Genomic DNA, 13,685 nt, shown 5'->3' on the forward strand with positions numbered 1-13,685 from the left:
CTCCTGCAGGAGATGCCTTGACGGCAGCGTTTATGTTTATGTAGTGGTGACCGCTGCTGTTCCTCCTACATGCCATTCAATGTTCTGACGTTTTAAAGTTTAGCTGTAGAGCTGGGGAGGGTCTGTCTAAAAAAACTCCCGTGCAAGTGGGAGGCTCTAAGTTCAACTTGACAGAACGCACTGATGTGGGTTGCTTTCCTGGAGGAAAATTTTTCATACCTCACAGGCTTCCCCTGCTTCCACAGAAACTCCCCTCTTCCTTGAAACACGACTTTGTGGAGAACCACTGGAATTCAGTGATACTTTGCCTCAATCTCTTCCATTTGATGAGGGTTTTTATTTCATTGTTTTCCCCCAGTTTATTTACATTATTTTGAGGTTTAGACCTTCTCTATCTTGGATTTCTGTGATGACGCATGATTTTATTTTATTTTTTCTGACTGTCCTGCTTTGTACTTGAAGGATGATCATCAGGAGATGTGCTATTGTGATACAGTCAGTGAAGGCAACATCTACCAAGGGGTTTCTCATCTGGAGATTTCTAGGGAAAATCTGCTAATTCCAAAGAGAACATTTGATTCTGATTATATTGTAGTTGTTGATGATGATGATGGTGGTGGTAGTGGTGGTGGTGGTGGTGGTTTTCAGAACTGGAAATTGAACTCAAGACTTCATGCACAGTAGGCAAGCACTCTTCCACTGAGCTACATTCTCAGCCCTTCTTCTGCCTCGTGTCCCAGTCCACGCTCACCTCCCCCTGAGGTTTGGACTTGGCTTCTGCAGGATACAGAGCAGCTCTGGACTCTCACACTCACTGAGACAGGACCACAGAGCCCAGGTTTCACGTTTCCAATCTGGTGCTAACTAGTACTGTGTTTGATACTAATGCTAGTTCTCTAGTCTCAGAAAATGCTTGTGTGTAAATAAGCTTATCCATTCCAGTACAATCATAACAGTGATGAATACTTTTACATATGACAAATGAAAGTCCTTGGAGGACAGTCCGCTAACTAACAGGCTATGTCCCGAAAGACAAGCAGGACATGATAGTAGTCACTTGTGGCTAATATGACAGAACAGACTGGAGCCAAGTGTGTAGTGGCTCATGCCTAGAATCACAGCATTTCAGAGGTAGAGGCAGGAAGATCACAAGTTTTGGGCTAGCTTAGGCTATATAAAATTATCCTTTTCTAAAAAACATAAAAACAAAACCAGCCACTAGGGGCAGGGAAGGGTACATAGCTCCTAGGGAAGGAAGGGGAGAGGTGAGTCAACAGATGAAAGTCACAGGCGGAGATAAAAGTTCTGGTGATCAAAAGCACACATCATGAAGCAGTTAACAGTAATGATGGTGTATCTCAAAACAGCTAGAAGTAAGGATTCTGAATGGACTCACTATGAAGAAATGATAAAAGCATAATTTTACCTGATCTTTACATAGCATACACATGGATTGAATCTTTACATTACAGTCTCCAGATAAATCCATGTACAGGCTTATCCATCAGGCCTTGCAAACTACAAAAGAGACACTCAACGGATCTCATTGAAAATAATACAGTAAAAGAAACACAGATTATTAAAAGACAGATGTGGGAAGTATTAAAGATCAGACATAGATAAGCCAGGCAGTGGTGGCACACTCTTTTAGTCCCAGTGCTTGGAAGGCAGAGGCAGGCAGATCTCTGAGTTTAAAGGCAATCTAGTCTACAAAGCAAGTTCCAGGGCAGCCAGGGCTACACACAGAAACCCTGCCTAGGAAAACCAAACCAAACCAAACAAAAACCCCAGCAGAGATGATAACACACTCAAGACAGACCACAGCAGGAACATGTCAGTTAGTGTCTAGGACTTGTAAAGAATGAGAACAGATTGCTAAGCCTAAGAATACCTATGGCCATAGAAGAGAGTCAGTCCTCTATTAACTTGCCAAAAAGGGGGAGAAGGGTTAGAGGACTCAGTCATTTCAAAACAACAATCAAGGAGAATGGAAGAGGCAGACCAAATTCTTTGGCTCCAACCCTCTCCTGTCCTGCCTATAACCTCCCTCGGATGGCCCATGCTGAGGTCACAGGGTCTCAAGGGACTAATTGGACATTAACATATAAAGAGGGGCCCAGACAGAGAAAGGCAAGGGAGAAACCAGTCTGGTGGTAAACAGAGAATCTTAGATGATGGTCACTTACTCTGTAAAGCAGAGAACTCTCCCAACTTAGCCTCCTGGTGTCCATGACAATCAATCTCCCATAGCATGGTCCAAACATCTGGCTACACAGAACACTGCACCATTTTCAAGACAGTAGGAGCTCTTAACTTGTAGTGCCTGTGAAGGCTAAAAAGAACCAAGGAAAGAGTGACTTCAAGTGTAAATTAATTGCCTCAAAATGCAATCAGAACTCTATCACTTTTATATTATGAAAATGAAAGTTTTCAATTCTTTTGTTTTAAGAATTAACTTTAGCTGGGTATAGTGAGTGTCTCATGCCTTTAATCCTAGCATATGGGAGGCAAAGACAGGCAGATGTTTCTGAATAGAAGGTCAGACAGGTCTACATAACAACTTTTAAGATATCCATAGTGACATATTCTCAGACCCTGTTAAATAATCATCATCATCATCATCTTGATAGGACAAAGTAAAATAATTTCACTTTAAGTTTACCTTAAAATTCACCACATATCTAAGAACAACTGTTCTCATGATTTTTTTTTTTTAGTCTTTTAACTATATAATATTGGGTACCAGGGTGTGAAGCGGGTTCCTCTGCTTGGAAAAACACTAAGCCAATTTTACTTTAATGTCCTCTTTAGACTGCCTGCTTTTGTGCTTATAGCAATGTAAAACTTGCGCAGAGTTGACGCTCTGTATTCTTGACTTCCATATGCACAATCCAACTACCTCACCCCCAAAACTTCAGAACAACAATGGCTACAGTGAACATGTGTGCCTTTTCCTTATCATTGTTCCCTGAACAATACAGCAAACAACTACTTATATAATTGCTAGCATTAGGAATTACAAGAGAGTGATTTCAAATATGTAGCCGGGGTATACATGTTCTGTGCACATGCTCCACCCTTTCATGTGAGTTTGGGGGAGCTGGCCATCCTCAATGGTTGCTAGAGCCCATCCCACGGGAGGTTTTTTAATTGCTCAGTCACCTAAGCTTGTTCAGCTACTGTTTGTCTTGGAAGTCTTCAAATATTATAAAAATTATATATTTCCATCACTTGTGTCCTTTTTTCATCTTAAAAAGCAACATAAAACAGAGTCTCCTTTTGCTGAACGTTTTCCCACACAATCTTTCAGATCCTCCATGAATAGGAACTTTTAAAATGTTGAATTAGCAACTTGGGTTAGACCATATCACTAGGAGATGTTTGTGGAATTGGGGGGGAGGGGAGATAGAATGATCCTTGAAAGACAGCAGATGTCCCTTCCTTAGATGCACCAGACTTTTGGGAACTGACCAGCTTTGGTCACAGGGAGGTCTTGGTGTCTCGAACTGTGCAAGGTTCAGTAGACATCTGATGACAAAACTAAAGCAAGAAACCGTGGAAAGGACCACAAAAGGAACTTCACAGTTGGTGGTGAGTACTGCTTAGGCATCAGGAGACAGAGAGGTAAGATTAGAAGGAAAAGTGGATATTAGCCCAGAAATTTAGGATACCCAAGATACAATTTGCAAAACACAAACTCAGGAAGAAGGAAGACCAACATGTGGATACTGCTTTCCTTCTTAGAATGGGGAACAAAATACCCATGGAAGGAGTTACAGAGACAAAGTTCAGAGCAAAGCCTGAAGGAATGACCATCCAGAGACTGCTCTACTTCCCCAAGTTCCACCCCATAAACAACCACCAAATCCAGATACTAGGTAGATGCCAACAAGAGCCTGCTGACAGGAGCCTGATATAGCTGTCTCCTAAGAGGCTCTGCCAGTGCCTGACTAATACAGAAGTGGATGCTAACAGTCATCTATTGGATGGAGCACAGGGTCCCCAAAGGTCCTGTGAAGGCTCTATGCCCCAGTATAGGGGAATGTCAGGACCAGGAATGGGAGTGGGTGGGTTGGGGAGCAGGGGGAGGGGGAGGGGATAGGTGATTTTTGGAGGGGAAACTAGGAAAGGGGATAACATTTGAAATATAAATAAATAAAATATCTAATCTAATATAAATAAATAAATAAATGGAAGATGATATTGATAAGAAAAAACCATAAATCTATTCAAAGTTTTACTAACATGGATAGATGATTATATAGACAGACTTTCAGACGGACAGACAGACAGATATCTTTAAGGAAAATTGTCACCTAGTGTTATTAAGAAAGGTGTGGGCCTATGGAGATGGCTCAGTAGCTAAGAGCATTGACTACTTTCCCAGAGGTCCTGAATTCAATTCCCAGGAACCACACTGTGGCTCACAACCATTTGTAATGGGATCCCATGTCCTCTTCTGATGTGTCTGATGACAGCTACAGTGTACTCATAAACATAAAGTAAATAAATCTTTATAAAAAAAAAAGAAAGAAAGAAAGAAAGAAAGAAAGAAAGAAAGAAAGAAAGAAAGAAAGAAAGAAAGAAAGAAAGGAAAGAAAGGTATGGGTTTTTAAGGGAAGAACAGTGGTTAAAACCCCATAGAACACAGCCCTGTGGGACCATCCTAAGGATCCATTTTCCCAACAGAAAAATATCCCATACATAAAGACAAAGAGTTCTGGTGAAATATAAAACACTATTTCTTGCATGCTGAAGTTTACTTCAAGATGGCTTGATAACTCTTCACCACTCCCTACCCACAAGTCACAACTGTAGGACAAAGCCCCTCCGTGACTAAAAATTGGTGTGCTGTTGACTCTGAGTGGTCCACACAGCAGGGTCTGATCAGACACACAGGACCAGTAAATGCTTCTTTTTGTCACATTATTGAAAACTTAGTAATGTTTCTGTGCCTAACAGGTTGTCATTTATGTACCCGTTCAAAGCTGAATGTTTAGCATCTAGAGATCAAGGGCTCTGAGTCGAAGTATATGATAGAGCAAGCCACCCACGTGGTTCAATGCCACAGAAACGTGTCTCCTGTCACAGAAAAGCAAAGACTGACACAAAAGCCCATCTCCAGGCCTGTCAGAAACAACCTGCTCTGGCTGCGCTCCCTTGTTCTAAGGTCAGGAAGCTTGTGGACCAGGGAATGTAAAGCAGACTGTGTGGAGAACAACTCCTCCCTGACATTTCTGCCTTCTGCAGAGATGCCACTGAAGACACAGGAGGTGACAAATTCTAGTACTACCATCAATTCGTCAACTCTCTGAACATGGGTGAATTGTGCCAGTCCTCTGTGTCCAGGATGAATGGATTCCAAACCTCCTGCCAACACTCGTACCCATAGATAGTCCAAGTCATAAAATAGTCTCCTGCTTTCACACAAACTATGCCCATTCTCTCAAAGGCTTGTGCCATCTCTCAATGACTCACACTGTCTACAGTGGTTAATCTTGATTGTCACCTTGACAGGATTTAGGATCAACACGGATATAGCATGCGCAGATCCATATCCATCATAGATATCATCATGCTGGCTTTTCCAGGAAGGTTCAACTGAAGAGTAAATTCCATGGCTGTGAGTCGCACCACCTGTTAAGCTGAGGTCCCAGATTAAATAAAAAGGTAACAATGAACTAAACACCAGCATTAATCTCTCTGTATCCTGACTGTGGATGCCACAGAACCAGCTAATACATGCTCTTGCTGTCATGCCATCTACGTCAGATGTAGATGACACGACACACTCAGACTGAGCCAGCAGAAACCTCTCCTTCTTTAAATTGTTTTTCTAGGGCTCTTTATCCCCAGTAGTGAGAATAACAAGAGATACACTAACTAATATAATGTAAAAACCACATACCATTACTATCCTCTCTTATTTGGGAAACAAGAACAAAAGTGTCTATGCATGTTCCCTCAATACAGGTGTGTTTTATCCCCTGAATACTTTTGAGCCTTGGCTGGTTGATCTCTGCGTGTGAATGACCATCTATTTTTCTCAGGCACCTCTGCTTCTCAAAGCCCCAGAGTTGGACTGCTTTATCTCAGGCACTATGGCTTCTCAAGCAGACTGCAAACTTTTGATCTATATGTCCCCAAGAAAGCCGAACCTACCCAATAAGCAAAACAACTGAAGGTCTCACAGCTGAGGTTCTTAGGACATGTTCTACTCAAGTCAGGCATCCACTTTTGGTCTGCCAGTGACCAGCAGCTTCCTTGGAGGCAGTGTGCACTATCTCTACCTCCCCCTGCAGGCTCAGGGTTGCAAAACCCCTTAGCTCCTTCAGTCCCTTCTCCAGCTCCTCCAAATGTGACCCCCGTGCTCAGTCCAACGGTTGGTTGCGAGCACGCACCTCTGTATTCATCAGGCTTTAGCAGAGCCTCTCAGGCTCTTACTCGTATTAATTTAAGCACCAAAATTCAGAACAAGCCTATCTTGATTGCTGCATCATTTCTTGATCCTGAATATTTCAAGGAGACAGACTTTGACAATTTCCTGCAAGGTTGCCTAGGATTGACTTCCTCAAACCTGACTCCCAAAATCAAACCAGAAATCAGATTTCTGTTCGAACCTCAATAGTAGGAGTGATTTTTCCAGGTAGTATAGGCTAAGCCCAGGGAACAGGAAGGCTTCAGTCCCTGGGGAACTGTAGCTATTATAATGATGACAGTATGCAGAGGTCTGAACTCCAGTGGCTCTGAGCTTCTGAGTCCAGTGTGGTGGTTTTAGATGTCTAGGCACCACTACTTTCTTTTTGATGCTTAAATTAATGGGAGTAAGAGCCTGAGAGGCTCTGCCAAAGCCTGACGAATACAGAGGTGGATGCTCAAAACCAACCACTGGACTGAGCACGGAGTGGGGTTGGGGGGCGATGGAGGAGTTGGAGAAGGGACTGAAGGAGCCGAGGGGATTTTCATCTCCATGGAGGGAGCAACAGTGTTAGCAGGCCAGACTCCCCAAGAGCTGCTAGAAACTGGACCAACCAAAGAATATACATGGAGCAGCCCATGGCGATGGCCACATATGTGGCAGAGGATGGTCTTGTTGGACAACTGTACCGATGAGAGAACACAAATGCCAGCCCAGACTACTATACCTAGCAAAACTCTCAATTACCATAGATGGAGAAACCAAAGTATTCTAAGATAAAACCAAATTCACACAATATCTTTCCATGAATCCAGCCCTTCAAAGGATAATAAAGGGAAAACACCAATACAAGGACGGAAACTACACACTAGGAAAATCAAGAAAGTAATCCTTCAACAAACCTAAAAGAAGACAGCCACAAAGACAGAATTCCAACTTTAACAACAAAAATAACAGAAAGCAGCACTTTTCTTTACTTTCTCTTAACATCAATGGACTCAATTCCCCAATAAAAAGACATAGACTAATAGACTGGCTACACAAACAGGACCCAACATTTTGTTGCTTACAAGAAACCCACCTCGGGGAAAAGGACAGACACTACCTCAGGGTAAAAGGTTGGAAAACAATTTTCCAAGCAAATGGTCTGAAGAAACAAGCTGGAGTAGCCATTCTAATATCGAATAAAATTGACTTCCAACCCAAAGTTATTAAAAAAAGACAAGGAGGGGCACTTCATACTCATCAAAGGTAAAATCCTCCAAGAGGAACTATCAATTCTGAATATCTATGCTCCAAATACAAGGGCAGTCACATTCATTAAAGAAACTTTAGTAAAGCTCAAAGCACACATTGCACCTCACACAATAATAGTGGGAGACTTCAACACACCACTCTCACCAATGGACAGATCCTGGAAACAGAAACTAAACAGAGACACATGGACACTAACCGAAGATATGAAACAAATGGTTTTAATAGATATCTACACAATATTTTATCCTAAAACAAAGGATAAAAAATTCTTCTCAGCGCCACATGGTACCTCCTCCAAAATTTACCGTATAATTGGTCACAAAACAGGCCTCCACAGATACAAAAATACTGAAATTATCCCATGCATCCTCTCTGACCACTACAGACTAAGTCTGATCTTCAATAACAACATAAATAATAGAAAGCCAAAATTCACGTGGAAATTGAACAACACTCTACTCAATGCTTCCTTGGTCAAGGATGAAATAAAGAAAGAAATTAAACACTTTTTAGAGTTTAATGAAAATGAAGCCACAACATACCCAAACTTATGGGACACAATGAAGGCAGTCCAAAGAGGAAAACTCATAGCCCTGAGTACCTCCAAAAAGAAACTAGAGAGCATACACTAGCAGCCTGATAGCACACCTAGAAGCTCGATAACTAAAAGAAGCAAATTCACCCAAGAGAAGTAGACGGCAGGACATAATCAAACTCAGGGTTGAAATCAACCAAGTGGAAACAAGAAGAACTATTCAAAGAATCAACCAAACGAGGAGCTGGTTCTCTGAGAAAATCAACAAGATAGATAAACCCTTAGACAGACTAACTAGAGGGCACAGGGACAATGTCCTAATTAATAAAATCAAAAATGAAAAAGGAGACATAACAACAGAACCTGAGGAAATCCAAAACATCATCAGATCCTACGACAGAAAGGCTATATTCAACAAAACTAGAAAACCTGGATGAAATGAACCGCTTCCTAGACAGATACCAGGTACAAAAGTTAAATCAGGATCAGATTGACAATCTGAACAGTCCCATTTCCCCTAAAGAAATAGAATCAGTCATTAATAGTCTCCCAACCAAAAAAAGCCCAGGACCAGATGGGTTTAGTGCAGAGTTATATCAGACCTTCAAAGAAGACCTAACTCCAACTCATCTCAAACTAGTCCACAAAATAGAAACAGAAGGTACTCTACCCAATTCATTCTATGAAGCCACAATTACTCTGATACCTAAACCACACAAAGACCCAACAAAGAAAGAGAACTTCAGACCAATATTTCCCTTATGAATACTGATGCAAAAATATTCAATAAAATCCTCACAAACCGAATCCAAGAATACATCAAGACAGTCATCCATCCTGACCAAGTAGGCTTCATCCCAGTGATGCAGGGATGGTTTAATATATGGAAATCCATCAACGTAATCCACTATATAAACAAACTCAAAGACAAAAACCACATGATCATCTCATTAGATGCTGAGAAAGCATTTGACAAAATCCAACACCCCTTCATGACAAAAGTCTTGGAAAGATCAGGAATTCAAGGCCCATACCTAAGCGTAATAAAAGCAATATACAGCAAATTAGTAGCCAACATCAAACTAAATGGAGAGACACTCGAAGCAATCCCACTAAAATCAGGGACTAGACAAGGCTGTCCACTTTCTCCCTACCTATTCAATATAGTACTTGAAGTTCTAGCCAGAGCAATTCGACAACAAAAAGACATCAAGGGGAAACAAATTGGAAAGGAAGAAGTCAAAATATCACTATTTGCAGATGATATGATAGTATATGTAAGTGACCTCAAAAATTCTACCAGAGAACTCCTAAACCTGATAAACAGCTTCAGTTCAGTAGCTGGATATAAAATTAACTCAAACAAATCAATGGCTTTTCTCTACACAAAGGATAAATGGACTGAGAAAGAAATTAGGGAAACAACACCCTTCACAATAGTCATAAATAATATTAAACAACTTGGTGTGACTCTAACAAAGGAAGTGAAAGATCTGTATGATAAGAACTTCAAGCCTCTGAAAAAATAAATCAAAGATCTCAGAAGATGGAAAGATCTCCCATTCTCATGGATTGGCAAGATTAATATAGTAAAAAATGGCTATCCTGCTGAAAGCAATCTACAGATTCAATGTAATTCCCATCAAAATTCTAACTCAATTCTTCATTCAGATAGAAAGGGCAATTTGCAAATTCATCTGGAATAATAAAAAACCTAGGATAGCAAAAACTCTTCTCAATGATAAAAGAACCTCTGGTGGAATCACCATTCCTGACATTAAGCTGTACTATGGAGCAATTGTGATAAAAAAAAAACTGCATGGTACTGGTACAGTGACAGACAGGTAGATCAATGGAAGAGAATTGAAGTCCCAGAAATGCATCCATACACCTATGGACACTTGATCTTTGACAAGGGAGCTAAAACCATCTCGTAGAATAAAGACAGCATTTTCAACAAATGGTGCTGGCATAACTGGCGGTTATCATGTAGAAGAATGCAAATTGATCCATTCTTATCTCCTTGTACAAAGATCAAGTCTAAGTGGATCAAAGACCTCCACATAAAACCAGAGACACTGAAATTAATAGAGGAGAAAGTGGTGAAAAGCCTCTAAGATAGGAGCACAGGGGGAAAATTCCTACACAGAACAACAAAGGCTTGTGTTGTAAGATCAGGAATTGACAAATGGGACCTCATAAAACTGCAAAGCTCTGTAAGGCAAAAGACACTGTCAATAAGACAAAAGGCCACCAACATTTTGGGAAAGGATTTTTACCAATCCTAAATCTGATAGGGGACTAATATCCAATATATACAAGGAGCCCAAGAAGCTAAACTCCAGAAATTCAAATAACCCCATTAAAAGTGGGGTACAGAGCTAAACAAAGAATTCTCAACTGAGGAATAACTAATGGCTGAGAAGCACCTGAAAAAAATGTTCAACATCCTTAATCATCAGGGAAATGCAAATCAAAACAACCTTGAGATTTCACCTCACACCAGTCAGAATGGCTAAGATCAAAATTTCAGGTGACAGCAGATGCTGGCGAGGATGTGGAGAAAGAGGAACACTCCTTCATTGCTGGTGGGATTGCAAGCTTGTACAACCACTCTGGAAGTCAGTCTGGAGTTTCCTCAGAAAATTGGACATAATACCACCAGAAGGTCCAGCAATACCTCTCCTGGGCATATACCCAGAAGAAGTTCCAACTGGTAGTAAGAACACATTTTCCACTATGTTCATAGCAGCCTTATTTATAATAGCCAGAAGCTGGAAAGAACCCAGATGTCCCTCAACAGAGGAATGGATACAGAAAATGTGGTACATTTACACAATGGAGTACTACTCAGCTATTAAAAACAATGAATTTATGAAATTCTTGGACAAATGGATGTATCTGGAGGATATCATCCTTAGTGAGGTAACCCAATCACAAAAGAAGTCATTAGATATGCACTCACTGATAAGTGGATATTAGCCCAGAAACATAGAACACCCAAGATACAATTTCCAAAACACAAGAAAATCAGGAAGAGGGAAAACCAATGGGTGGATACTTCATTCCTCCTTAGAATAGGGAACAAAACACCCATGAAAGGAGTTACAGAGACAAAGTTTGGAGCTAAGACAAAAGGATGGACTATCCAGAGACTACCCTACCCAGGGATCCATCCCATAATCAGCCACCAAACCCAGACACTATTGCATATGCCAGCAAGATTTTGATGAAGGGACCCTGATATAGCTGTCTCATGTGAGGCTATGCCAGTGCCTGGCAAATACAGAAGTGGATGCTCACAGTCATCTATAAGATGGAACACAGGGCCCCCAATGGAGAAGCTAGAGAAATCATCCAAGGAGCTGAAGGGGTCTGCAACCCTATGGATGGAACAACAATACGAACTAACCAGTAGCCCCCAGAGCTCATGTCTCTAGCTGCATATGTAGCAGAAGATGGCCTAGTCGGCCATCACTGGGAAGAGAGGCCACTTGGTATTGCAAACTTTATATGCCCCAGTGCAGGGGAATGCCAGGGCCAAGAAGAGGGAGTGGGTGGGTAGGGGAGCATGGAAGGGGGAGGGTATAGGGAACTTTTGGGATAGCATTTAAATTTGAAATGTATATAAAGAAAATATCTAGTAGAAAGAAAGAAAGAAAGAGAGAGAGAGAGAGAGAGAGAAGAAAGAAAGGGAAGAAAGAAAGAAAGAAAGAAAGAAAGAAAGAAAGAAAGAAAGAAAGAAAGAGAAGAAAGAAAGAAAGGAAAGAAAGAAAGAAAGAAAGAAAGAAAGAAAGAAAGAAAGAAAGAAAGGGAAGAAAGAAAGGGAAGAAAGAAAGAAAGAAAGAAAAGAAAGAAAGGAAAGAAAGAAAGAAAGAAAGAAAAGAAAGAAAGGGAAGAAGGAAAGGGAAGAAAGAAAGGAAAGAAAGAAAGAAAGAAAGAAAGAAAGAAAGAAAGAAAGAAAGAAAGAAAGAAAGAAAGAAAGAAAGAAAAGAAAGAGAGAGAGAGAGAGAGAGAGAGGGAGGGAGGGAGGGAGGGAGGGAGGAAGAAAGAAAGGAGGAAAGGAAGCAAGCATTTACATGGAGCTCGCTTATATTTTCAGAAGTTTAGTCCATTATCACCATGGTGGGGAGCATGGTAACATGCAGGCAGCCATAGTGTTAGAGAAGTAATAGAGGGTTCTATATCCAGATCCTCAGGCAGAAGGAAGAAATAGTGACACTGAGCCTGGGTTGGACTTTTGACACCTCAAAGCCCACTGGCAATGACAGTCTCATACCAAGAAGGCCACACCTACTCCTACTCCATAAGGCCATGCCCTCTAATCCTTCTTAAGTAGTGCCACTCCTTGATGACTAAGCATTCAAATATATGAGCCTATGGCACCCATTCTTATTCAAACCACCACAGGGTTTTCTCCCAAGTCACCAGAATGACAAGGGCAGACTACTGAGATCACTGCTGAACACACCCCTCCCAAGTGTCAGACATTCAGCCTGTGTGGCCTAAGGCTAAAAATATCCACACACACACAAAAAAAATGTATTTGCCGGGGAATATAGCTTTAATTGTTTTAAACAAGACCTCAACCCTGTTTTTCCTTGTCTTTTCTTTCCTAATGCAGTCATCATTAGGTAGACAACCTCACTTACCTGGGTTTGAGCAATATATACACACTGTCTTCTGACCTTCTCACTGGATTCTACTCCTTCAACTGCAAAATACTCTACCAGGAATATTTACATCCCAACTCTCAGCAACAAATTGGTACAGCTTCAAAACACAAAGGAAGAATGATCACACTTTTCCTCTATACCAACCAGGATAGCATCTGAAAGCCTGGGTCAGATTTTCACATGGCTAAGAACAAGTAAGGCACATCACCCCCTTAGCCCTAAGTTTCCTTGGACTTAGTTAGCACTGCAGCTCGTGACTTGGCCTTGGCTAGGCACAAGGTTCCACTGATGTCTCAGTCTTGTCCTTAGACATCTCTGTAGTGCCATGGGGTGGATCTAGCATCAGGATATTTAAAGATGCTGATGGTTTAGCCTCACATACTCTCTGCATTGAGTCTTAGCAAATTAGAACATTTGAAGGGAAAGGGCGGGACTAGCTCTTCTCAGTGTAGCTATGTGTATTCAGATCTTTCTTTGTATAGACAAGAATAGACATGGTCATGTGGTTAGCCAAGGGTTCAGGTATCCAGATCTGTAAGTCATTGGGTGCATTCTTGATCAAGGCCACCTGGCTCCCGGCCAACAAATTCTGCTCCTTTGGTAGCATCCAACAACATAACAGCCACCTGTGTGTCTTTGTCATATTTCTCACTTGGTTTTAATTATAGAAGTAGGTTGTTTCGTATAGTTTTATCGATACTATCTTTGCTCCATGATCAGCAGTCACCATCCTCCGCCAGGCTTCCCTTTTGTTCTAACTTTTGCTCTGGGGGGTGACCACACTATCAGTCCTCTCCCA

The sequence above is a fragment of the Mus caroli genome, unplaced genomic scaffold, assembly GCF_978045245.1.
Source record: "Mus caroli unplaced genomic scaffold, Mus_caroli_1 scaffold_15, whole genome shotgun sequence".
NCBI classification, from domain to species: Eukaryota; Metazoa; Chordata; class Mammalia; order Rodentia; family Muridae; genus Mus; species Mus caroli.